This window comes from Aquila chrysaetos, chromosome 11, assembly GCF_900496995.4.
Source record: "Aquila chrysaetos chrysaetos chromosome 11, bAquChr1.4, whole genome shotgun sequence".
Classification (NCBI taxonomy): Eukaryota; Metazoa; Chordata; class Aves; order Accipitriformes; family Accipitridae; genus Aquila; species Aquila chrysaetos.
In genome coordinates, this window is record NC_044014.1 from 39140247 (window position 1) to 39167213 (window position 26967).

The window sequence follows — 26967 nt, forward strand, 5'->3', positions numbered from 1 at the left end:
TGGCTCTGTCGGACATGGGGGAAGCTTCTAGCAGCTTCTCACAGAAGCCACCCCAGTAACCCCCCTGCTACCAGAACCTTGCCACACAAACCCAATACACCTTGATTCATTACTCAGTATTATTTTTTCAGCCTAAAAAAAGCTTTAAAGACTTGTTATTGGAGAGATTAAAGTTACAGCATAAACAAACTCACATGCATTTTGTTTTCGCACAGAAGATGCTTTTAGTATCATATTTAATGTTCCAAACAAAACCATTGCTTATAGCGAGCTTTGCAGCCTGGATGCCTTTGAAAGGGTAGATATGGACCCTGTTTGATCTTGTGCTATTTGGGGCTTTTTATTTGCATTTTGTGGCTCTTATCTTGTAAACAAAGACTCCTTTATACGTCTGTAGATCAGGATGTCACCCACAGAGCTCTGCGGAAATAGGAGACTGCTCTGGAGGGTGCAAGACACAGGTTCAGGGGCAAATGGAAATCGGGGATGTAAGAGCACTTTTGCTTTGAGGTTTGGCTCATTGCAGCAGAGACTGGAGGTAACTGTTTTGTTTTCCCCATGTCATGTGATTTCTTGAAAAGGTTCCAGACTGCACCTGGCAGACTAGGGGGGGTGAAGCCACTGCCAGCATGGTTGTTGCTGGTGAATTGGCTGGAAATTTGCAATGCCTCACCCAAAATGCAGAGAGGTGCAGTAGTTGCCCCTGGGCACTTGGCCTCTGGGCATGGTCCCAATGCCAGGGGCCAGGGAAATAAATGCCACCCACAGATCTAACTTCAGCTGTGCATCAGAGGGCAGGGAGAAGAGGAAGAGGGCAGTGCAGAAGAGAGCTTGTTTGTTTGTTTGCTCAAAGGATGCATCATGCTTGGAGCTGCAGGTCGGATGGGGTGGTTGTTAGGGGAGGGCTCTCAGTTTATTGCAGGCTCGCTCTTGGCATGCAGTGACCTGAGCCATTGGAAAGCTCGTGGCTGAGAGCTGCTTAGGAGGCTTTCTGCTGGTGGCCGATGCCTGCTGGAGAGAAAAACCCAACGGAAGCAATGGGGAGGCTCTGAGGGTCCTCCTGCACAAGCCACTTTGTCTTGTGCCACCACGCAATGTCATGCACATCCCTGGGGCACAGGGCAACCCTGGGTGGCCTCTGGTCCTGAGCCCTTGAGTGCCAGTACCCAGTGGGATGGGAGACAGGTACCCCCTGGTCCTCTGAGAGGCAAACTCACTAAAAAGCCACCTTCCAAATCTGGCTGTCTCCAAAGCCACCCCTGCATGGTGACAGTGCTCTCATGGTGGCAACCAGAGCATCGGCTCTTTCGGCACATGTGCACAAATGGGAGGGTGCGGGAACGAATCAGGCGGTGGCTGCTGTTGTGTGAGAGCAAGTTTTTCTAATGTAGTTATCTCTTGTTTCTGTAAAGGTTATAAAAGTAAATAATCCTGCTATAACACAGTGTCCTCGCAGCCCGTGCATAGCTCCATGGATAACTCTTCCTGAGGCTGACTTGTAGTGATTAATACACTAGAGGGAAATTATTTTTTTTTAAAGTGAGCAAAGAACTAAAGCTGAGAACGTGCCTTGAAGAAGCTTGTTCCCTTCATGTGCCCTGTGCTCCAGGCTGATTAGCTTTTGTTTCTTCCTCCAGCATTAACTGGGGGAACTGCTGTGGTTTTTTCCTTTCTCCCCTGCAACATTGATCCCCAGCACTGTGAGGATTAGCAAGTGGCCAAATGCATCGGGATGTGACCTTGCTCTGCCGTAAGATCCCTCCTCACAGGCCTGGGCTGCCTTGGGTAGCAGGCGGCATCCCCACGGACCAGGTAAGCAACATCAAGCCTCTTTCTGCACCCCCATGTAATGCCAGGGGAGTTTGGAGAGGGACTGGGGCCAGGGAGGGGATGTGAGCGGGGATGAAGCACAGAGCTGGGCAGGAGAGATGCTGGCCCTGTGCAGGAAGGGCTGAAGTGTATCACCCCCTCCCTTCCTGGCAGTTGTGCTGTGCTGAATTAATATTTATGCTGGTCCTGTCTCTGTAATGGGTCTTTTAGCACTCTTCCAGAGAGCTGTATTGGGTAGTGCCTTGGGCTGTAGCCAAGGAATGGAAGACCACTGGGAAGTAGGTTGGTGCTGCCCAATGTTTCTCTGAACAGCATGGCAGGGTACCAAGTACATGCAATATAGCTGCCAGGTATCTTATGTCCTAGGTGCATAGCAAAATGCACCTCTGTAATGTTCAAACACAGTTAGCTCGTTACCACCACCATAGTCTTCTGCTCAAAGCACAGAGCGAGGCATACACCTGTTTTACAAAAATAAGAAGAGTAATGAAAACTGTCTGTTTTTCTTGAAAATTCTCAATATTTCACCCCTTTCTCTCCATCCCATATGCGTAAATTGTCTTGCATGGGATTTAAGTTCTCCAGTTTTGCCTTCGTTAATTTACCAGAAACGCTTTGTCTTTGTGGACCACAAATGTTCCCCTCAGCCATCCAGCTCTATTTGCTCCCCACAGACGTGGCTTCTCCAGAACTCTCCAGTTAGTGGTCAAATCTCTTTTGACCTTTGAAAGCTTTGGCTTGGGAGGGAGAAATCTTCCACCCCAGGATGGATGCTGCTCTCTGTGCAGGGATGCTGCAAAATAAATTCCACCATGAGGAAGGGAGAAGCATCTAATCTTCCTGCTCTCTAGATTTAGCTGTGCCATTAGCTGGACCCTGCACATAAAACTAATTTTATAATTTGTAAACGTAGCTGAGTGGGTTTTATAGAGGAAGGTCGGGAAGTGATGAAATACCTTCAATAGATTTATAAAGAAGTTTAATGCATAAAACTCTCTCCCCGCTTCCACCCCCCTTCCTCTGTCCTGGAGTTGCATACAACAGAAAACATGTCCACGGTAAGGGCTTTGTGGCCAGCACTCAAGCCTTTAATTTTGCTTTTACAAGACAGTTTTATAACGTCAAGAAGAATGGAAAAGCTGCAAGGCATGCACGTTCAAGATGCTGTGCTCCTGGAAAGCTTTGGATGGGCTCCAGGCAGTGTTTGGTGGCAAAGAAAGATGAAGGTCTTGGAAAGAAAAAAAAAAATCAGCCAAGCGCTCATCCTGCAATATTCCTGTTCCTGTGAGCTGGGAATGTCGTTGGAGCATGGGAAAAAATGTGTTCCTGCAACGTCACGTGTCTGGGGGTGAGTTTTGATTGTATCAAGAATAGCTTCTTCTGTTCCACTGTATTGAATTTTCCTTATGTAATGAAAATAAGTCATCCCGTGATGTGCAAGACTAAAAAGCCTGTTTTTTGCTTGTGGTTGGGCTCATCATGGAGTTCCTGTGTGGTTTCTTTGGAGTTTAACAAGGGAGAAATTCCCAGTTGCTGGCTATTTCTCTGAATCAGAAAAATGTCTCCCCTGTCTGCTTTCACCAGGGAGGATGACATTTGTGGTACCCGGTGGTTTTTTTGGAGTGAATCTCTTCTGTTCTTTTTCAATGTAGTTAAAATGGACTGACAGGTTTGGAAATGACTAGTGAAGGGATGGACAGATGGATGTTGTGACCGTGTGTACCCTGTTTCCTTAGGAAACTAGGCTAGCAAGCGTGCCCGGATGCGTCACAAAACACCCATAACACGAACGCCTGCCTCAAACAGCCCTGGCCCTGTACGAGGGCTTTATGGGGTCAGGCAAAGGGTTATGGATTTAGAGATCTGGATTAGAAAGCCAGGGCCAGGCTGATAATCAGCATTCATAGAGCAGCCTTATCATAACTGGCAGCAGCCCTCCGCTCCCCCTCTTTATCGCCCAAGGACTGAGCAAAAGCGTTGGCCAACTTTCCTCCTTAGCTCTCTACCGGGGATTATCAGAAGATCTCGCCTGGTGTGGAGAAGGCTCCTCCCAGGCCAGCTTGCCCATCTCTGGCTCGGCAGCTTGCAGATTAATCTCTGCGTTAAGACCTTACATACCTGAAAAGTGTTGGAGGGTGGCTCAGTGCTGGAAGGATCGCCTGAGTGTATTTTTCCACTCCATCTCTCTGTTTTTTATGTTCTTGGTTGTGTTTTCTTTTAATGATTCCCAGCTTGGACTCTTCCCTGATTTTTCTTCTGTTTTTTTTTTTTTTTTTTTTTTTACTGTCTTTCTATTGAACACTGATGGAAAAAGAGAGTGCTTTCCTCCTGCCTACTTAAATCTTTGGCTGACTCGCACGGAAAAACAGTCACACTTACTGCAGCTCCCAAAGCCTTCAAATCATCAGGGCAAAGGGGAGGAGGGAGACGCAGAGGGAAGGAAATCATTTGTATAGGCGTAGAGTGAAGAATCACTTTCCTTTAAACTGGTGATCTGTCTGTGTTCATACAGATTGCTGTCTCTGATCTTTTTTTCTCTGCCCAATATCTCTTTTCTATTATCTTTCCTCTGCCTTTGCCGTTGGATCTGTGCTGTGTCCCTTTTTGCTGGGGCATCTTATTCCCAGGAGAGTTTGAATAAGGACACCGGGACTTGAAGATCCAGGTTATTGACAAGAAATCATTACTGAAACCTTTTAATGCATCTTCTGTAATTGATACAGCAATGGAAGGAGGGTGGTTTTTCCTGTAGAGGCAGGGTTTTTTTTCCCCCCTAATGTCTTTAAAAGCACTGAACATGGTATCCTCCAGCCATTTACTGATGGGTTAAAAGGTATTGGTGCCAGATGCTTTGGGGTCTGTAAATATTGCCCTGTTTGCCTACTCGTAGGTGAATACACTTGCAGGGAAGCAGATGGAGCCCAAAACACTGAGCAGCAGAAGACCCCGAGGGGCAGAGAGCTCACTCCCAGCTAAGCACCATCCTCTGCGTAGTATTGGGGTCCCCCTTTTAGCTACCAAGCTGCTTGTCGCCCGTGCATGGCTACGGCCCGAATTGTGGCTCTATTGCCCTGAGTTAAGCTGGGTGGATCCTACAAGGGAGAGAGCAAGAGAGGTGCTCTGAGTGGGGCTGAAAACACCCAAACCTCTTACTTGGGCCTTTGGGGGCAAAAACCAGCCTGGCTGGGGCAAGGACAGTGGTGTTGGTTTCCGTAAGGAGCCCAAGGAAGGGGGAGGGATGGGGGTCCATCGGGATGAGCTTGGCAAAGCCCCCATTTCCTCAACCAAGACTACCTTCTGACTATCTCCCTTGGCTTTTTGCTGGCATCTGTTGCTAGGAGATAGAAAGCACGGTCCCTTTTGAAGCATCTTCAGCTGCCCTCCACCTTCCTGGAGAGCTTCAGCTTTGTGCAGTCTCTCCGCTCCTTTCCTCCATTCAGACTCATCCCTTTCATCTTTCTCCCCTTGCCTCTGCATACTGGTCAGGAAGGACTTGCCGTGTCCACCTGCTGCAACGTGGTGCTGTGCTCGCTGGAGGGTGCTTGCTCCAAACGGTGCTGTGAGCCCACTCCCCAAACCCGCTTATTTTATTTAACATGGGATTCAGCAGCAGACACCTGTCTGTGAACTTAACTCCTGTGCCAGATGTTCATGTTCCTCCCCAAGGACGGAGGAGCCAGGACTAAGAAAAAGCAGCCCCTCTGGCATGTGTGTGACTTCTTCTGCATGCAGATATGGGCTACACAGGGAAACCCCCCCACCTCCTTGGTCAGGACTTTGTCTTCAGGATGTGCAACAGCTTCTTAGCCCTCAGGGGCATTTCTCTGCTCTGTGGGCTTTGCTTGGGCATCAGCCTTGCTTCAAATAAAAGCTTTATGGTGCTGCTGTTAGGAAGCCAGACAGAAGACGGGGTTTCCCTTACAGGGTTAAAATAAAAAGGGAGGTGAAGGATACTGCAGAAACACAGATGAGAGCAGGGATGCATATGTGGGTAGGGACGTTTGCCCCAGTTTTGGGCTCTAAATCACTCTGTGTGACTTTAAAAATAAAATAAAAAAATCAAGCAAAACGTATAAAAAAGGAGAAACCTGTTCTCAGTCTTACAGACATGTGCTTGCAGCCTGCTCCCACAGCCGCAGAGCTGCATACGCAGAGCAGGTGGTCACTTAGGGCAGCAAAATGTTTAGTGATTGCCTAGCAAGTAAGTGACATTTTCCAGCTTGCCTAAGGATGCAAGAAAAATGCATACATGTCTCCACCGGACCCATGAGCCGGCGCTGACCTATATACATGCACAATTATATGCACAGGCAGATGCCCGCTTCCCCACCTCGGAGCAAGGGGCTGAGCCTGGCACGGCCGTGTGCCAGGACGAAAAATAGCCGGCGTGGAGTTTTTCCTGAGAAACTTCCCAGATCCAGGGATGTCAGTGGAGGGCAAGGGCTCAGCAATAGCTCAGCAGGGCTGGAGTGATGTGTTTAGCTGAGCTTCTGTTTATTTGCCTTTAGAGTGAGGGATGCAGCCGGTTTTGAGGGAGCAATGAAAAATCAAGCCAGTCTCCCCTCTCTGCATCTGTTAACGTCCACTGAGCGAGGCGCTCTCCCCGCTACAGCCGGTGACCTGCCTTGAAGGCAACAGGGCTGGTACCCCTCCGGTGCTCTCTCCTCCTCCTGTCCACGCTGATTTACCATTCCCCATATTTCATTTCTATCATGGCCCGCGGCAGCCACATTTAGTGATTGCTTCACACATTCATCATGCTGCGGGTGTCACAGCATGATGGCTGGTGCTTTTGTTTGATTTCCAGAAAACCTCCCCCTAAACCACCAAACCCCAAGCCAAACCAGTTTTAACCTACCTTTAATGCTGAGAATGCAGGAGAATTTTCCATGGGAAGTGGAGAAGTTTTTAGTGATTTCTTACTCTTCCCCTTTGTAGCCTCACCCTAAGATTTGGTTTCAACATTATGGGCACTGAGTTCTCAGGGAATGCTTTGTTTTAGAGCAATAGCAGTATGGAAATGAAAAATAAGGATCAATCTCAAGAGCTAAACTGAGCTGGGTAAGTTAGAAAGAAACTTTTCTGGGAACTTCTTCCTTTGGGCCAGGCTGTGTAAGTGTTAACTCAAGATGGTTGGGGTCAACTTGGAGGCATGTCTTGCTTTATCACCAAGTGGTTCTTTTGCTCTACCACACCAGGCCAGCATCAGCTGTTTGAGCCTTAATTCCACCTGTTCTTCATGTATGGAAAGGGGAAAGCTCACTGTAGAAGGAACAGCAATAAAACCCAATTTATTCTATAAGGAAGGGCTCGTCCTACCTGGCTCCCCAGCTGTGGGGCAGCACATAACCCTTGCCATAAATGTGTTAAGCTCCATGCTAGAAGCAGCAAGGGCTTTCTGCTCCTCTACGCCTTCTCCTGCCCACCGTCATGCTTGGGAACATACTACTTGTGTCGAACTTGAGCGAGACAAGCTGCTCTCCCCGCACCCCATCCCTGGGCGGCTGTCGGCTGTGTGGCCACCCTTCCGTCCCACTTAACACTCAGGCTAACGAGGGAAATCAATCATGCCGCCCCGGGGCTGGCCATCCATCTCTGCCAGTGCTGCCCCCTCCTCGGCAGCGCTGGAGGGGCTGGGGGAAGCCTGGCCACCCTTAGGCCTGAGCTTAGGTTCCCCACGAGTGTCTTGCAGGAGAAGGGCACAGGTTGGAGGGAATTGCAATGCTGCAATTAAAAGCTAATACTTCAACAGTGCTGGATGCTTTGCCATTGCCCTCTCCCTTTAGCTAGGAGGCATTGGTGCTAGATCTGCTTGTTTCTAGCTGAAAGAAAACCCATTACAAGACCACCTTGAGTCCTCTGTAGCAGGCACTTCTCTGTTTTAGCAGAAATTCTTGGCTCAGAAAAGCCCCAGCAACCCAGAAGAGTAAAATCACAAATGAAGTGAGTTGTGTTGGAGGACGCTGGCCATTTGCTTTATTTTTAACACCCAATTTCTGCAAATCCCCTGTGGAGGTGCTTGAAAAGAACATATTTCCCCTTCTCTTTTCCTGCTAGTTTTGTCATTCTGACAAATGGTTGATGTGTTGTTTGTGTTTCTAATGCTGCTGGAAATGGTTGCGGCTTTCGTGTCTTTGAGTTGACACCAAATGCGATTTCTGCAAAGAAATGAGAGTGGCTGGAGATAACTGTTCCTCTGGCCCTATTGCACCCCACTACGATTTGCTCTCCTACGAATAACACCTGCCTGTTTTACATCTTGACAACAGCTTTCCTTATTTATTGAAAGGCTAGGGATTCTCTGAGGATATTTCCATTTTTCTCTGCTATTTCTGGCAGTTGCGCTACAGCAAATTGGTCTCCAGCTGCACCTTTTCTCCTCCGTTTTGGCTGGAGGGAGCCTGTCTTGCTTGCTGGGTGATGAAAAACCATCCCAGGAAATGGTACCCAGTCCTGCAACGAGCCATTGGGGATACAGTGTTAAAATAATGCCTTACTTGGCAGTGATGCAATGGCACGTGGGGGCAATATTGTGTTCCTCTGCACTGCCTTGTAGAGCGCTGGCACCAGTCCGGAGTTAACGGCCACGTAAAACAGTGATGTACCCCTTTGCCTCTGCTTGTGGTGACACGAAGGACAGCTTGCACTTGTTGCTGTCAAGAGGAGACCGAGTTGGAGCGTGAGAAGTTTGTTATCCTGCATGGAGTGCAACAAAGCTGCTGTGGAGCCGGAGATCTGGTCTAGGTCATCGGTGAGAAGGGGAGAAAAGCATGCTTACACAAGGCAGAAAACAGTTTTTGCTGGGCTAACAAACATTTTTGGAGAGGTTGAAAAGCAGAGTTGCTCTTTGACAGAGTCTTTTTTTTTAAATGTCAGCCTAATAGCAGCTGCAAAGACACTGAGTTTCTGTGCCTCTGCTTTTCTTAAGGTGAAATATCCAGGAACTAACCGCCTCCCAGAAATAGTTAGGATGGCGATTGCCTCGCAGCCAGGTTTGAGCTGTACCCTGGGTGAGTCCTCAGGCAGTTGGCTGCATTTATTAATCTGTCCCTTTTTCACTCGTATTGAAGGAAGGCCGTACTAAGTACCAGCATCTAGTTAGAAAATGAGAAATACTAGTGGCATGAAAGATCTAACATTATTAACACTGTTAATCAAATATTTAAACAAAATAGCATAAAGTTTAGTTTCCTTAAAGCTCTGTGGATTTGCTCACCATATCCTATGTATGTATATTGATGTGATGTTAGCTTTTCCCATCTTTTGAAAGCTTTTCTGGTATTCTGGCTCTTACTAAATGAGCATTAAATGGTCCAAATGGCTCCTTGGCTGGGTCTCTTAGAATTCTTGAATCCAAGTTCTCTAGCCTTGATCACCTAAATATATCTTGCTCTTGTAGTTGCCACATTTTGCCACTTTTGCATAATCTTTAGTTGTTTTGAAGTCCATGGATTGGACTTCTTCCCCAAATGCTAAGTGAAACAGCAATATTTACATCTCTCTTCACCAGAAAAGCAGGAATGAAACCTCTTAATGTCCTCCACTCCACTGGACATAGCTTTCTCCTTTTGCAATATCAGCTGCTGTCTAACACCAAATAGGATAATATTTAATCTGATGGACATCATATGGTTTCACAAAGTGGTGTAGCGTAATTGGAAAAAGAAGAACGGTTCAGGATTACGGTGAGACAACTCAGCTAAGATGTAAACTGAATACATTACAAAGCACTACGGGACCTGCTTGTGCTCCAGAGCACTATTTATGATCTTTAACTGATTCAAAACAGCTGACAGGATAAAAGACGAGCCTGTCTCTGTTAGTTTGCAATTAGGCACTCAGCTCACAAGCATTTGTTTTCTAGGAGAGATCACTGCTGGCGATCGTATAGCTCGTGTTTTCCTTGAAGGGACACCGGAGCTGGACCAAAGAACTGAGGCTGGGAAAGGGCTGCTAACACGATAAAAGAAATAAAGCTCGTGTGTTTGGAGGGAAGGCGAGGAAAGCCTAACTTAATTAAATTAGCAAAATGAAAGCTGAGGAAGATAGCTGCCTATAAATACATTGGCGGAAGGCGGGGAGGGGTGAGCATCAGCAAAGGAGAACTATTTATGCCTGAGGACAGTGTTGGCACAAGAACAAATGTACGTAAACTGGCCCAGAATAAATTCAGCCTGGAAATTGGAAGATCATTTCTGACAATTAGAGAGCAATCAGACTCTGGACCAGCCTTCCCATGGGAACAGAGGGGATAAAACCCTTCCTGCTTTTAGCGGGGGCTTGCAGGAGGGCCCGGATCCAATGAACCAGGAATGCCGTGTAGCCCAACTCTCCTCCTTTCCTTATTTTCCTATGATTTCTGCCTCAGCCTCATATTTATGCCAATTCTCATCACGTCCCACCCTCCTCCCTGTCCCCTGATATGTATCTCGGTTGCTGGCTTCATTCCCTTCTGATGCAGGTGGCTTTCTTCTAACTGCAATAACTTTCCTGCGTGGTCAGGAGCCTGCAGTATTCTTGGTACTTTTTAATTTTTTATCTCGTGTGACCAATCTCTCTTTGTCCATTTGTCCTTCTTGCATGGAGGAGGCCAGGCAGGGGACAGATGGTGTCCTCCAGCCAAGGTGGCTCTGCCAAACCCCACACAGGTAAAGAGACTCCCTGGAGGGGACTCTGCTATGTCCTGCTTGATTTAAATAGGCACAAAATGGTGATTGGCGCCTGTTTCCAGCCCTTGCATAATATGGCCCTGAAAATAACTCATCCCACTGATGGAGAAGGGCTTTTTGGAAATCCCAAGTACTCCATTTGCACGCCTGGGAGCCACAGATGCTGAGTAGCCTTGGGAGGCTGATGGCAGTAGTTTGCAATCTGAGCTCTGGGAGATACCCTGTTTGCACAATTCTTTCTAGGACAGGAAACGAGATGCTTCGTAATACCCTAATTGGCTTTTTGTGCGCCTTTGCTCGTGTTTCCCTCAAACTCTCGCGAAGGGGATGCGGACAGTGAGGTCGCTGAGCTCACCTTGTCTACAGGAATGTTTCCAGGATGGTGTCAGTGATGCTCTTGGCTCACGAGATTGGATGTTTCTGTTTCATTTAGGTGCAGCAATGAAGCTTCTATGTTTAAGTTGCCTTTTTGCTAAAAATATGGGCAGTGGATGGGTGCAAGTGGGTGTGAGGAAGAAAAGGGATTTCTTTGCTTGCAGCTTGTACCCATTATACGAGGCCGGAGCGTTTCTTCATTTATTACCATAATAACTAGAAAATGCACTGTGAAACTTCCCAAAAGGCTGGAGGCCTTGTGAGGAGAAGTGTAAGACCAAATTCCTCCTGCAACTGAATCATAATGTTGAATCCCAAGTGTCCCTAAGAAAAAAAAAATTTAAAAAAAATCTTTGTAGGGTATTAGGTAAGCTTTCTGGATTATCTAAAGAAATCTTTTCAGCAAGGTAGTTGAAATACTGGATTTTCAGGGGAATTAAATGCCTGCCTGTGTGTGTTTTGGGCACCTAATTCCTCTAAGGCCTTTAAAAATGCCTGCCTTCATTCATATTCTCTGAATGTCAGCGCTTAACTAGCCTTAGCCGCACGCGTGCTACATCAGATATTCAAACAATTCCTCTTGATGAGGGAGCAAAGCTTTGCACTAATGCTTCTATTCTGCATGTACGCAGCTCTTGCAAAGGACTTGCAAGTGCATCTGTTTGAACTTTACACTGTCTTCATTTCATTTCAATTATACATTTAGTTATCATTATGAATCTTATCACATGTGGAAGTTGAGGAGGGGGGATGTGGAAGTTCTCAGGCAGCCAAAATAAAACCCCTTCACTGTGACGCTTCACCTCATTTCCTAACCTACTGCCTCGCATCTCAAAAGGATGCATTTCTAACCCCGTTAATGCCCATCTTTTGTAAAACTCTATTCCCCCTCCCTGCCATTATTGCAGGTTTTAGATTCATTCTTATCAATTCTTTTTTCATAAAGCAAAATAGAAAAGATATCTGATCAGAATGCATTAAAAAAATAATCCTAAACAATACAACCAACCAAACTAATTTAGGTAAAGCAACAGTTTGCACACATCAAGGTTTTTTAGTCCCTTAATGCTTAGACATAGAATTGGGCTGCAGGTAAAGTTGACTAAATCGTTTATGGAAGGACAAAACCATGGACTTTCTCAGCAGAGTAGGAAGCCTCTGCACACTGGGCTTTGCTGGGTTCCCTCCATGCTGAGGGAGAACTGAGTGCCCAAGCCTCGTGCATGGGTCACTGAGGAAGGGCTGTGGGGCCACATGAGCTGCCTTCCCCCAGCTGAGAGGAGCCAGCCTTGGAGAAGGCTTGGTTTGGGTCCTGGCTTCCCTGGCAGCATCAGGGAGGGATTCAGGCTGTGAGCTCCCGAGCTGCGGGGCCCTACCCAGGACAAATCCCAGCAGTGGGGTGAGTGATGCTGTGGGGACAGCGCTGGGGTGGCAGTGGTCAAACTTCTCTTTGATGGGGCAAGATCTTAAAGGGGGTGAATTGGTAAGAATTTAATTTGCTAAACTTCTGTCTGCTCCTTCAGACTCCTAGCCACCCCATTTTTTTGGTACGGATCCATAGGATGTGGCCCCAAGGCAGCTTTATCGTTGTCAGAATTGTACATATTCTGATCCCAACCAGGTCAAACCTTATATGCCAAGTATGACGCAGCTGGGATGTGTCTTGTGCTCCCCCCGAAATTAAGCCCCTTGCCTTGTGCATCTGTAGAACGACTTCAGAGTGCTGCGTATCCTGTTTTTTCTCAATTCCTGCCTTTGTTGATTAGGGTCCTAATGTAGCAAAAAGAATATTGAAATTCTCACGCCTTCTCTCTATTTATTTAGTGTTATCTTGACTCTGCTCAGTCAGGGTGCCTGAACATTAAGATTTTACCAGCTGTAAAATGCTGTGCAATGCATGGGAGTGTTTCTGCTTGCAGCCCCCTGAGTGCAGGCAAAGAGTAAATCGGTAATTCTTCGGTAACTCAACCCCAAAGGCAATGCTGTGCTCGGCTCCAGCTGCTCTTCCATGTGCGGCCGGTCCGATTCTCATCTTCTCCTCCCACTGCCGTTACCCTAATGCGTTGCTTCTGAGATGCTGTCCTAAAGACTGTTTTGGGGGGAATATGTTAGTTGAGGTGGAAAACCAGGCTGAGTTCCTTGCTGGAGCTCTCAGCTGAGCTGCCTTCCTTCATGCATCTCCGGTGCATCTATCTGGTAGTGTAAAGGAAAACGTCATTCATTTTCAGCCTAATCCCTACTGAAGTGTTGAGCTCCTTCTCCTGATGGCCAGCAGCAGTCTAGGAGATGCCAAGACAACTTATGTGTCGGTCAGGGCTGTGGGAAGCGGTCACTCTGGCTGGCGGGTGCGATTTGCTTGCAGGTGCTGCAGTGCACCTGCCAGTTTGCCTTGGGACCAGAGCTACGAGGCTTTTTGCCGTTGCCTTTATCCAATTTCAGGGGCAATGCCCTGTCCCCCTCTTCAGTAATAATTACTGACTCTCGTCCGCAGTCTTGAGATGAACCGGTGTCTCCATGCCAGCGCTGTCAGCTCTGCGTCCCCTCCAAGGCTGTGTGGGGACAGAGCGGGCAGCAGGGAGCCCCGGGGCTGGCTTCGGCTGCGGCTCCGCAGGTGAATGGGGAAAGAGAGGAGGACGGAGGAAGAACGGCTGGAGCTCGTGGTCGGTATGCTCACGTGTTTATCGGCGACCCCTTCAAACCTGGACTGACATCTATTGCTGCCGGTGCGATCCTGGCAGAGGGGCCACGTTTGTCCCTTCTGCAGTCATTCCTGTGACCTGCCGCTATGGCGCGCTTCCAGGAAAGTCATCAGGTACTAAAAATAACTGGGGAATAGCTGATGGTGTGCCTTCTCTCCACGTGTTTGTGGAATTAGCCAGGAGGCTGACTGCAGCCGGGCCCACTGCTGCCTGTGGATGGCTGCTGTCCTGTCCTACTGGGCAAGGACAGGAGTCTGCTGGTCTCCTGAACAGGACCTGGAGGTCACAGCACCTTGGCGTTGCTCCACGGTTTCACTGCCACTCTTGGGGTGCTGTCAGAGGCAGTTTTCCTATGAAACCAGGCATTGACAGGCAAGTCAGCTCTTCCAGCACTGGTTGCGTTTGTTGCCTTTTGCAGGCATGGCGTCAAATCTTTGGCACAGCTTTGCCTGAGTCTCTGGACGAGTAGAGGCTATGGATGTAACTTTACATCAGAGGGACTGAAGTCTACCAGCTGTTGCTCTCCTCGCCCTCAAGTGGGAGTGAGGAGCTGGTGTCCGGAGTATCTGTAGTCTAAAGCACAGCACTCCCTTTCCTTAGCTGTGAACTGATGATGGGTGCAAACACCCTTAACTTTCTCCTACAGGACAAGCCAGAATTTCTGGAGTTCCCCACAGGAGAGGAAGAACCGAGAGCTTGCTGTGTGTGCTGCAACGGTCTTCTGTCCATTGCGTGACTAGAGAACGGGGCTTGCAAATCGCTTTGCTGCTTTTCTCCCTCTCCATGTCTTTATTTGTTGCTTGTTATTGTTCAGGATATCATCCTCTTCACTGGCCTTTCCTGCTAGATGATGCAAAGCCAAGTGACACAGGGCTCCGAGGAGGATGAGTGAGCTGACGTGGACCTTGCTGATTCAGCTGGGCTTCTTTGATGGGGAGGTCTGGAGGTTACAGCTGTGGGCTTACTCTGGTGCGGTTGTGAGTTATAACCACCTAACAAAATGCCTTGGGTGCTCAGGGCGTTCTGCAGCAGGCGGAGGAGGTGGTCTGGACACGGCTCCCTGTGTTAAATAGCTGTTTTTTTCTGGCCTTCATCTGAAGGGACCTGTGCTCCGTGACCTTGTGTGCTGGGTTGCAAATAGCAACATGCTCTACCTTAGCAAAGCACATTCAGTTCTTTAATCAGCGATAGAGATGACCATAACCTTGCTCGCAACAGCTCTCTGAAATGACTACGCTTTATCATCCATGCTAAACATATTCAACCCTGGAAACTAATGATGGGGGGAGGCGTCTCCATCCCTGTTTGTGGAAAAGGGGCTCTTCCTATGTCTCGCTGGCATGGGGGGCTACGTGCTCAGGGTTACTGTGTCAGCTAAGCCCTCATCATCTCCTTGGATGTGTGAAGTCCTTTGGCTGAAAACGCTGAGCACCGTGGCAGTGCAAACCAGGTTCAAGGGTTTGTCAAACGCTGCAGCTGGGGACGTAGATTTGACTGTGCTCAAGCTCTGCTTTTCTGCTCTGGACTTATCTCTGCTTTTAATTCAGCTGTGGTATTTATGACTCTTGCCCTCTAATTATAGGTGATATTTTTCTCAGCTTCTCTTTCTGGGAAACTTGTCTGCGTGTGTGACTAGGGCTGCGCGTCCTTCATGCCCGCCTTCGTTAGGAAGCGGGATGTGATTCTGCTCGCCTTTTCCCACCTCTCGCAGCCGCAGCTTTCCTGGCTGCAGCCCTGATGAAGTGTGGAGTTCACAGAGGGGACAGCGACCAAGATTCAAGGGGAGATGGGTGTCTACTGTCCTCCCTATCTGCAGTTGCCTCTTTTCTTATTCATAAGTGCAGGCAAACAGGTGCTAAAAGCTTTTTTTTTTTTTTTTCCCCCTGTCCTTCTCCTTGTGTTGCACAGTCAGACTCTCTCTTGAGGTACCTCCTTTCACTGTGCTCTCTCCCCCCAGAGCTACTTCTGCATTTCTTGGTATTTCTGCAAGGACTTTGATTTATCTATTTATCTTCCCATCTCCCCTTCTTTGTTATAACTGGGGTTTGGGAAGAGGACTGAGTGAGTTGTCCTTGAGCTCTCTGCAGGTGATGTGGGGACTGGAGATCCCCTACTCACTTTGGATATTGCTTTTTTTCCAGCAGGGTGCTATCTGGCATCCCTGTTCAGATTCATGTTTTGGACTTGTGAAGGATTATGCTTTAACAAAGTTAGGATCTGTGAATCTCTGCTTCGGTAGTCTTAGTTTGCTCGTTCAATCCAATTATGTGTGTGGATCCTATGGGTATCGATTCGCCCTCAGAAGGAGGCTGCTTTGGAAACAGGTTTGCGTACGTCTTCCATATGGCGTGGTTCCTTAACCTTTCCACTCCAGAATAACCCAGAAAGCCTCATAAATTCCTTTAGATGCTAATTCTGGCTGTTCATGGTGCATTTTTAACCAGGCAGCTTCTAGATGCGTTTTCTTGAAATGTCTACTTTGTGGTAAAGCAAAACCCCATCACTGATGCTGTCACTGGAGAAAAAATGTATTCATTATTATTATTATTATTTTTAGGAAAGATGCAATCTCACCTCATGCATAAAATTAGTTTAATGAAACAGCAGGAATGGGAGGGAATATTGCCTTTCCTGTGCTTGTTTGTGGAGTGAGTGAACAATTTCTTTGCTCCCTCTCAGGCCTTGGATGAATGATATGTCTTTGAAACTGCATTTTTAGCTGAGGTGTGTCCATGAAGACAGCAGGGACCCAATAATTAGGTTTCAAAAATTATTAAAAAAAAAAAAAAAAAAAAGGAATTTGTGAACTTCTAAACATAGTCCTCAAGCAGCCAGTAAGGCTGAGACCTGAGAACAACTTAGGAAGAGAGAAAGAAGGTGGGAGTGGGGCAGCAAATAGGTTTATGCTCTGTCTTGTAAATCTTCAAATGAAGGGGATACATTTCATCTAGGGTGGAGGGGGAAAGTGGCACCACGTCAATAGGGTTGGGGGCCCAGACCTTGGCGTGTCCAGTGGTCTTGCCTGAGCTAAGTTTGCACCGTGCTTCTCTTGAGGTTATCACTGCTTCTTTTAGCTGCAACAGTGACTGCGGGCGATGGGCAGTGTGCTGGTAGCACTGTTAAAGTGCGTGCTTGCCTGCCTCTCTCAAAACTTCTTCTTTTGCTTAACTCTCTGGGAATTGGAAAGGAGAGATGAGGATAAAAGTGATAATGTCATCTCAGGGCATCCAAACGGCGGTGATGGCAGCGTGCTGCACGAGCTCTCGTCCCTTCCAGCAGTCCCACGCGCCTTTTTCCTTCGGCTTATTTGACCTCAGGACTCTGGGTTATCTTGGGCATTTTTTGCACTGAAAAATGAACTTTAATTAATACCTCCACCTCCTGTGGAAGCAGTAACTTTGTAAAAATTTAAAACCAGAAACTCTTCCTTCTTCAGTGGCTGGAGGATCTTCCCCCTGCGTTTGGAGGGACATTTTGATTAAAAAGCTGAGCTGGGTGCTGGCATGATTGGGCTTATCACAGCTTCTGGCACTGGGGTTTAGGTGTGACCAAGCCAAGCCCTTCACTCAAGAAGATGAGAAAAGGAAGGATGACTTTCCTTGAGAGAGGCAGGAGGAAGAAAGCAAGCTGTGCTGTGATCAGCAGGAGTAGTGAGGGGGGAAGGACATAAATAAAAAACTTGCTTTTCTCTGTGCCCCTGCCTTTCTTGTACCACACTCCTTTGGTCTGTCTGACCATGTCCAGCACCTCTAGATACCCTTTGCACAATATCACAGCTTTGCTGATGTCCTTGTCCAGGTCTGCATGAGTATGGATGTCTTTGCTGGTGTAGATGTAGGTTTTCATGAAAGCTAGTAGGAACTGTGTATTCTGGGGAGCCCCATTGTCTTCTCAAGCTTTGGTGGAATGGGTCAGCTAGAATTAGGGGCTCTTCAAGTGAGAAAGACCAAAGGATGGGTTGGACATAAGTGTGGGAAGGAGGCAACTACAGGCAAACTCATTTTATTTCCATCAATAGATGTGAGTCAAGCTTGGGGTTCTGCAAGTCTCCTGCTTCCTTCCTTCCCTTGCAGTATGTATGGGGTGTTTACACTTCCCCCCCCTCCTTTTCTCTTCCCTCTTCGGCTGTAGGAGATAGACACTTTTTAAAATGCAAGGTGAGGGTTTTTTTTTCAGCTCGTCAAATCCTCTCTGGTGGCACCAGGGCTCTGAGAAACCCTAAAAGACTTTGAAGCTGGCTGTGTGCAGTCTCATTTCGTTTGGATGCCAACCCCCGGCACTCCCTCCTCCTACAGCCTTACTTCGTCGTGATGGCTTTCCAGCATCTCCTCGCCCTCGGGCTCCTGCAGCTCCCTCAGCACTCAGCACTGCTTGCTGCTACTTACTCCGGTTCCTTTCCTCCCTCCAAGTTGTCTTTGGTCCATCTCCTGGCTTTCCTGTACGACTGTTCGTCAACTCATGTCTTCACCTTGCTGCTCTTCAAACGTCTCCTTTCCATTCCCCTCACCTCCCTCTCGTAATAGCTCAGCACCTCCACACTTGTGTTTGGCCCAAGTGTTCCCCACTGCCCAGCCCCTTTCCAGAGGAAGCAGTCAGCGTTTTCTTGTAACAGTAAATCTCATGCGCTGCAGAAATGTGCTTGAATGAATGTCATACTGTTGAATACCGTTGGTCTTGCTGACCAACAGCTACCGTTTACATCATGTTGCAGTGGCAGGGGACAAAATCTCCCTGAAGCCTTGGAAGCAAGTGAAAACACCACCATGAATGAACTTCCTGTGCTCTGGGTGTGAAAGTAACTCCACTGGTACACGAAAAGGGATATAAAAATTTTTTTTTAACCTGCTTTTCTTCCTTCTCCCCTTTGCCATCACTTGGTCTTTGCTTTGCTGCGAGTACACGTTCATGGCTGCTGGTGTGCGCCACAGTGCCAAGACGATGGCAGCGTTGATCCAACTTGCTGCGTGACCCTGTTCAACACAGTGATGTGCTATGCTGTCCTGTCAGCATTAAGATTGTCTCTAGAGCTCCTCTAAGACAGGATCATAGGCCAGATTGAATTGGAGGAAAACCTTACAGCTTTTTCCAGAGCTCCTGCTCTCTGGGGAGGGGGGGATTCCCAGAGCATCCAGGGACTTGTTAGTGGCATGGGATCTTGAGTAGAGCAGGCTTTGCTGGGAGATTTTATCTATTTTTATAGCTAGCACAGGTGGATTTTTCTGCGATAAAAGCTGTAAACACCAAAGAAGCCAGAATGCTCCTTCCTGGCTTGTAATAATCAGCTTCTAGCTCTGAATCACCCCAAAGTAATAGGGCTCGCTGCAAATATGGCAGAGGTCAAGCTCTGTTTGTAGGAGATAAGAGAGTCTAGCCTTGAACCAGTTCCTTCAGAGGTGAGCAGAGGGAGCTGGGCAAAGAGGAGCTGCTGTTGGTGTCCCCCTTCGGGGAGAAATTCCGAGTCAAGCAGCCCTTTAGTACACATCAGAGAATCCACCCACACTGGTCCCTGATTTGTTGAAGACAGTTTTCCTTGCTCTTGCGAAGAAGGTGGATGTTGCTTTATAATACCTTTCGACGTTAGCTGCCTGATGCTGTTTTACGTGGCAGTAGCACAAGTCTTTTTTGCTGTCTCTCCTTTAAACTGGCTTTGAGCAGGAAAACAGGTCCCCCAAAGGTTACCTAAAAAGTTCTCACCAAAGTAGCGACAACCACGGCACTTTGGGGTTTGTGCATCGATCCCATAAGGCAAACAAACAGACTGAGCTTAAATCCTGCACCAACTATAAACCTTATGCTTTTTAATTGGGAAATTGATTTTAAATCCAAGCCTCTTTAAAAATCTAATTAATTTCCTTTAAAAAAAGAAATTAAAAAAAAAAAAAAAAAAAGGAAGAGTCTTTCTCTCTGTCATGCTCTACCAGGCGAAAGAGAGGGAGGAGGAAATAATTCTTGGCTGCATCTCTGCAGGGCGCCCTCTTGATAACCTGGATAATACAATCTGATTTTGGCCTTGAGTCTGTTCCCTTGGATTATCGCATTTCTTCAAGGACCAAAAGCTGCACTGGTTATTCAGACCCGGAGGAGAATGTCTTTTTTAGTGGTAAGCTTTCAGGTTTTTTTTTTTTTCCCCCAGCCATCAAAGGCTATAGAGGAGGCTTTTATCATGTTACCAGTGGCTGCTTTATAGAAAACAAGTTGTGGGCATGCCGACCAGAGCCCGGGTCTCCTTCCTTCCCAGTGAGGGTCCTGCTTGTTGGGTTAAAAGGGAGAGAGACGGGGGGGGGAAAGGTGAAAGAAAAGGCTATCCTTTGAGAGGTGTTTTGGAGAAAGTGTGCACGTTGTATGCCATCTGCCCTGAAAAGAAAGTTGGGTGAATTTGGAGAGGAGGGTGTGCGTACATATAAAACCTAAGGTATGCCACACTTAGTGTTTTGGCCGAGCGATCCATCAGTAACCGCGTGCTGGATGCGAAGTCTCGGTGCGTAGCCATTTTCCACGCTTATATTTAGGTAGAGAGCTGTTTGCGTTTAGCTGGGGGTGTGAGATCTGCTTTGTCCATCAGATGCCTGTAGGTCAGGGGCTGAAATCCTAACTCTCGTGTGCCAAAGTCCTTTCTTTTTAATCTTTACGATCTAGGTTTTATAGCACTCAGTGCAAGACCGGATTCACGAGTCTTCACTCGAGAGGCGAAGCATCCTGACTTTTTCTCCGTGCTTTGGCACAGCTGCAGCTGGTTTCGCTCTGTGGAAGAAAAGGAGGTGTGTTGCCTTGCCTCTGCAGCCGCCTCAGGACGCAAGCGTGTACGTCCCACGTCTCTTCCCTTGCAGAGGGGTTTCTTCTCCTCCCTGGTCCGGGTGAGGTGTTTCTCCTGGAAGCCTAGGTGCTGAGGGATGCTGAAGCAGAGGGATGCCAGCTGGCCTGCTTCCAGCGGTCGGTCTCCCTCCCTCCCTCCCTCCCTTCGCTGCCTGTCACGCACCCGCAGCCACCTCGGAGCCGGGTTTGTTTATAGAAACACTGTCAAGCAAAAAGTCTTTCCACCGGCTCAGAGGAGAGCGATGTTTTCAGCTACTCAGTCACCCTCAAACTGTGAAGATGCGACGTATCAGCTGCATAGAATTAATTTATTTAGTTGAGGGAGGTGTTAATTAAGAGATCTCATTTATTGTCTCTCTGCAGACAGCTCTCGAGGGCCTTTTGAATTGTCAGCTCTGGTGACAGCAAAAGCTAATGGTGTCACGAGTTAATAGTGGTATGATTCATGCCGAGGGATGAAGTGGGAGATGGTGGAAAGGGTTGAGAAAGGTGTGAAGGAGACATGGCGGCGGAGGCTTGGGCACACCTTGCTGGAAGCCGACAAGTCAGGACAAGGTGTTTTGCCCTTCCTTAGCCTCCCGCCAGTAAATCCTGGCAGGGGGAAAGGCTCCGGCTAAAGGCAGCTGCAGCAAAGCCTGGGGTTTGCAGGGAGTCATTGGCCGAGCAGCTTAGCAAGCCCATGGATGCCAGGGCATGTGCAGCCAAAAATGTATTTGTGTGGATCAACTTAAAATAACTGACTGTCCGTGTGATCTGAACTGGAAAAGAATCTTTGATTTATCTTAAATAATCAACTTTTTCTGCACTCTGAGAGGTTAATTCTCCTTGGTTAATCAGGACATGTCAAACTGATAACGGAGTGTAGGCCTAACACCAAACTTAGAGGTTTAAATTTAAAATCTCTTAGAAAATAACAAATACCCTTTATCTGAAAGAATTACATGCTCCAGTACAGCTGTTTATAGGCATCTTCTTCAGTAAAAGCTGTGCCAACGCTTTTTTCCCCAATTTTTTTTCTTCTCATGATCTGTATCAGGTTGCTTTTGGAGGGAAATTGAAATTCTCTTGATGCAGAAAATAGGCCAAAAGGCGGGGCGGGGGGGGGGGAAGTCCAGGAGAAGTGCTACAGTCCCTGAGTAGGTGGTGCTGCCTTCTCCTAGTCAAAGATGTTTTGTGTTTTCAGCTACACAGTTTGTTAAACAAAGGCGGTATTGCTTGTGCTTAGTAAATCAGCCCCATCTCTTCTGGGCTTTCCTTCTTGTGTGTCCTCAAAGCTTACAAACTAAGCTCTGTTGCAAAGCCAAACTTCCAATTTCGCTCTCAAAACAAGTGTGAGAGGCGGAGGTCGACAGGATGCCACAGCCATTTTCCAGCTGCTTTCTCAGCCACGAAGGAACCACCTCCCAGGCTGCAGCGAGCCGATTAAACAAGTTAGTATTCAGGGAGAATATGGGGCACCTATAGAAAAATATATGGCTGCTGGAAGATTATTTTAACAGGCTCTTGTTGCACATACTGAACTAGCGATTCTCTCCAGGTCGCTGATTTGACTTTCTTTGACCCTCTACTAGCGAACGTGTATTACTTCTTCCTTTTTTAAATGGCTTGCACTGATTTAAACCAGGGTAAGCATCAGCCTCATATAGGCTACCTTTACCTTAATCTTGATTTATGTATTTTTTAAATTTATTTTTAAGCTTCTGTGTGATGGCAGTGGCCGGGCAACTTGGATGAGCCCCTGGTTGTGCCCCTTGCGGGGTAAACTGTGTGCCCCTGCCAAGGGGGATTGAAGTTTCAGGGTAGTTTTCTGCCGTTGTGAGCTCAGGGGTTGGTTTTTGTTGCACTCGACCACTCGGGAGTGATTTGAAAAAGAGGAAAGGCATATTTCCAAGCAGGCCCTGTGGAGATTTCAGTCCGGAAGAATCGCCAGGAGCCACCCCCGTGCCGAGTGCCTGCCTCCCCATGGGCGTGCCGCATTTTCCTGTCCCGGTCTTGGAGGGCAAAGAAACCTCAGCTTGCCCTCGGCTCCCATCACAGCTGCGGGACCCATTCCGCTCTGAGTTAGCTCTTCCCTCGTGATCCTCCGGCAGAGACAGGCAGGAAGGGAAGATGCAGCGGGAGACGGAGGTTTTTATTTCCAATTTAACACCAAAGTGATGGCAGGGCTTTCCTGTGATGGGACCTGTAAGGCGAGGAGTTTCTCCCATTGGGAGCTGCACGTCCAAGAGATTTTTGTCTTGGGACCATCTCCTCTGAAGCCACGCAGGATCAGACCAAGGCTTTTCCCGCAGCCGCGCGTTGTGGATTCTCCACTGCCTACTACTGTGGTTGCATCCCCAGAACTGCCTTGCCCTGCCTGGCTCAAAACTGAACTGCTGCCATACAGCACGACCCCTGTTTGCGCGAGAGGAGCAGCAAAGCAGAGGCCCTGCTAGCGTAAATGATGGGAGATTGGCACACTGGGAGGCAGAGGGGACCGCAGATACGTCTCCCAACCTGCCTGGGAAGGATTAGTGCTCCACACGAAGTGGGCGCGCTGGAGCCCGAAGGAAGGGGTGCTGCAGGAGGGGGCATGAGCAGAAGACAAGATCATTGGGGATTCATTTAAACCGCAGTGTCGGATCCTATATGTCTGAGGACTTTTGCATATTTCCATATTTATATATGAAAATTCCATGAAGTGGCTTAAAGGCAATTGAAATAAAAACAGGGCTGTCAGAGCTTGAAAAGTACCAGCAAATCTCTAACAGACCATTTAATATAAACGTATGGGCTTGAAAAAGCTCCAAGCAGGCGGAGGATTTCTGCATGCAAATGCCTGGCCGGCCCCACGTTGGTCCCCGCGTGCTGCGAGCGCGCTGATGCCTCGGGTCACTGCAGCTCCGCTGGCCGGGAGGGTGCAGAGCGAAGGGTCCTTTCAACCCGGCTTACATCACACGAGGAGGGTGCTGGAAGGGACTCTGGGCTGCTGTCGCTACCCTCGGGTGCTTTCTCACCGCCTTATGTGTGCCGTGATGGTTTGGGGGTGGGTGGGTAGTTAATCTTCATGGCTCCGTGCGTGCAGTACCTCAAAGCTACGAGCTGGGGAGGGTTGCAGGACTGAGCATCGCTGCGAGGGATGCCGGTGGGATGGCATGGTGAAAGCATTTTACATCCCGCAGAGGCTGTGGTTGCGTGTGGACTGTTTCCCTTCCCGGTGGAGACCATCTCCTCCCTCTCCCGCGAGTGTGTACCCTTTTCCTTTCCGATTTTCGGTCAAAACAAGAATTCTCAAACCACTGGTCTGAATCACCCTTGCTGACCTTCTGCTGTTTAGCGAGTCTCTTCCCATGGAGGAGCGTTGCAGAGATTTATGCTTCGTACCCAGCGTGGGGCCTGAGCAGGTAGAGTGGCCCCCCAGGTTTGAAAACATATTTCTTAGATTACTCTGCATATCCTCGTGCTGTATTTTTGGATGCCTCTCGATGTTGTCCTCCTTGGCCCAGCTTGTGTATCTGATCAGTGCTCCTTGCAGTAGGACCTCAACCATTTCTGGTCTCCCCGAGACAGCCCCAAATCTCAGTGCAATGTACTGTAGCTCTCAGGTCTGGCCTCTGGTTTTTATATGCACCAAATGCCTCTAAAGAGAAACTCCTGCTTTCCTGATGCAAAGACAAGAGCGAGCCTCCCCCTCCTCTGAGTCCTCTGTCATTTAGGGCTTTTTTCCCCCCTCTTCAGCCCCAAGGCAGGTAGCCTGAGATCTGAGAGTCTCCAAATCAAAAGGAAATAATTAGCAGGGGATGAGAAAGCTTGGACGAAAACAAGCTGTCAACAAGAAGAAGGTGCTAATGTGTCTGTCATCCTTCTTCCCTCCTGGCCGGTCCCCAGAGGTAGAAGGCTGGGTGCTTCGTCTCCGATGGAGGAGAGGGTGACCCTGCTCAGCATCGCTCGCCCGTCAGCCATGGCTGTCTCCAGACATCAGCTCTTGTCTCGTGAAGACTTGTGTTGCTCTCGGGCCGGTTCCTTCTGCTGTCCCCTGTCTCGTGGTTGGGAGCAATTTGCTCCACGGACAGCTTGGATGTCGATGGCTGCGACTTCCCCGGCGCACATGCTTTCAGCTCAGGTTTTATCTGCTAACGTGGATGCCTAAAATCGATTTGTATCCTAAAAGTGCCTATTTCTCTTCATTACAGAGAGACAGGCGTGCAGAATGAGTAGCTCAGATGTAGGTGTCTGCAGTTATTAAGTTAAGCAAGACGAATCCTGGTGTCAGCATCTCCCTTGGCTTTGCTTAGGGGTTTGCTCCTTCTCCTGTAGGACTCCTCATGGTGACTTTGGCGCAGGGTGACATTCTTGGGAGTCTTGAAACTTGCTGGATATTTTCTGCCTGAGATGCGACACAGCTTCCCGGGGGGAGGCAGACTCTGAGGCTGTATTTCTGCAGCAGTCCCACACTGTGGCTTCCTCCTATATAGCTCTGTGCCACGGGATATATTTTTTTAACATTGATTCAAAAAGCATGTAGAGTATTGGCGTTTCAGGGTGTTGCCTGTCTTGAGTCTCTGACAGGGTGACGAACAAAACCTTGACTGGGTGACCATTTTCAGTGACAAAACACACCTCAGTTATTTCATTCCTTACTAATTTTTAGGCTGAGGAGCAAGCTCTTGCTGTTTGCAGGTGTTTCTTGCAGTGTCCTTCCTTTGCCTTGATGAGCAAACAACATCACACATAATTGCATTTCTAAGGGATCTTCAACTAGACATTTCTACCTGATTGATCTTTACCGTCGCTGTCAGCTGAGGCACTTTGGGGTGATTCTGCTTTGTCAGGCTGGAAGATGAGACTCCACGGAGGTCTCCTCTCTTTCTCTCCCCCCATCCCTCATCCTTGCTATGGTGACGCTGCTATAATGGTACACGCGGGGCCACTTAACCCCATAGGAGGGAGGACACCCCAGTTCCCTTGTCGCCCATGTCCTCTGTGGTTCCAGCCTCTGGCCACCAACAAAGGTGCAGAGGTTGTTTCTGTCTGCACGGAAGGAAGAGGCCGTGGTTTGAGGGAAGGACCCAGGTACCGGGGTGCAAGAGGCGGTGGCCCTGCAGAGCACGGCCAGCTCAGTTCATTGCTGCCACCTATTGCTGGGCGAGGGGAAGAAGGGGGGCTTGGCAGCAGAAATCCAAAGGTGCAAACATCTGGGGAGCGTTGCTCAAAGTTCACATAAACGTTGGGTATAAATCTCCCCAAAGCTGTGACCTCGATGGTGGGGTTGTCACTCTCCATTGCCCTGCTCCATCAGGTACTTTCTCCTGCCTGGTGCCACCAGCGATGGGCGTTACAGGAGGCAGGTTTTAAGGCTGACGGTGAATTTCTAGGGGGTTTTCAGAGACCAGGGCTCGCTAACTTTTAAATGAACTCTTGCACACTTCAGCCTTGGTCTTCTTGCTGCTGGTAAGCGTTGGCTATGCAGAGGAGAGTTTGCCTGGCCAAGGCGAGCGCAAGCATGGGTGAAGCTGGGAGCCCCTGCCCCAGACTTCAGCAAGACTTTTGTCCATCTCTTCTCTGCAGGGCTAATGATTACCGAGGAAAAAGGGGGATCCCTGCCACTAACAGTGGCTTAAAATACCCCGTAAGGGCATACAGTGCAGTGGTGCTGGTGTCTCTAGAAAGGCAATTCATTCCTTGGTCTGTTCTTGGGCTCCATCAGGTTTATGGCAGCATCTCTCACCTCCTTGTGGGGATTGCTCCCAAGTCCCGCTGCCTCGCTCCTGGCAGGCCCCTGCCGTGTCCTGCAGCACCCATCACTTTTTCCTCTACCTGGCATTAGAGGGCAGTCAAAGGAAACCTTCCCTCTCCTCCTGCTCCCCAGGCTCTGCGGGCGGCCAGCCAGCACCAGCACCAGCACCCATCCTGGGAGCAGAGGGCTGACCCTAAAGCAGGACCCAGCCACAGCCTTTGCCTTGCCCTCGCCACCTTGTTTTGGGTTTCTGGCTGTGCCTTCGCCGGTCAAAGCCGGTTGCGGTTTTGCGTCTGACATTTGGGAAGCGGCATCTGCAGCGCTGATAAATACCACGCACCGTTTCTCCCCTGCCTCGCCCTCCGTCTCCTCCTAATTGACATCTTTGAATCTTGTCTCAGTTTGACAAATCAGGCTACTTATTATAAGTGATGACATGTATAAATATTGCAGGCATTCGTTTTACGTCTGGATACCCTGATAATAAAAGCTATCAGAATTTCTTCCCCCCTTGCATAGCAATTACTACCAAAGGGTTTTCTCCTCCATCACCGGAGCGGGATGTGGAGAGTCAATTGTGTCTGTGGCAGCAAGATTTCCCTCTTGCACTGGGGGAACATGGTTTTGGGCAGTAAACCAGCTTTTTTGAGACTAATGCAGCAGCAGCATGGTGAAACTGTGCAAGGTGCGTGTACGTAGCCGGGGGATCTTGCAGGAGTCCCTTGCAAAATTCTGGGTTTGGTGGGCCTTAGGGTCTGGGGTAGCCACAGCAGGTGCCGTTGCTGGTTGAGGGTGCAGTTTCGACTTGTGGGTGCTGGTCCTGTGCCTTACTCGAGCCTGCTTGGTGCTGCGGGAGCCCGGAGCC

At 48.5% G+C, this 26967-nt stretch overlaps 1 long non-coding RNA gene across 3 annotated transcripts in view; it reads left to right on the forward strand.

Annotated features, from left to right (window-relative positions):
* LOC115348293 overlaps positions 1-26967 on the forward strand; it is a 143537-nt gene that overhangs the window by 15860 nt on the left and 100710 nt on the right. For 2 of the 3 annotated variants that reach the window (XR_003925789.1, XR_003925787.1), the window contains exons 6-7: positions 1638-1812; positions 2938-3178. This is a non-coding gene — a long non-coding RNA (uncharacterized LOC115348293). The remainder of the gene's footprint in view (positions 1-1637; positions 1813-2937; positions 3179-26967) is intronic. The other variant, XR_003925788.1, reaches the window with a different exon arrangement.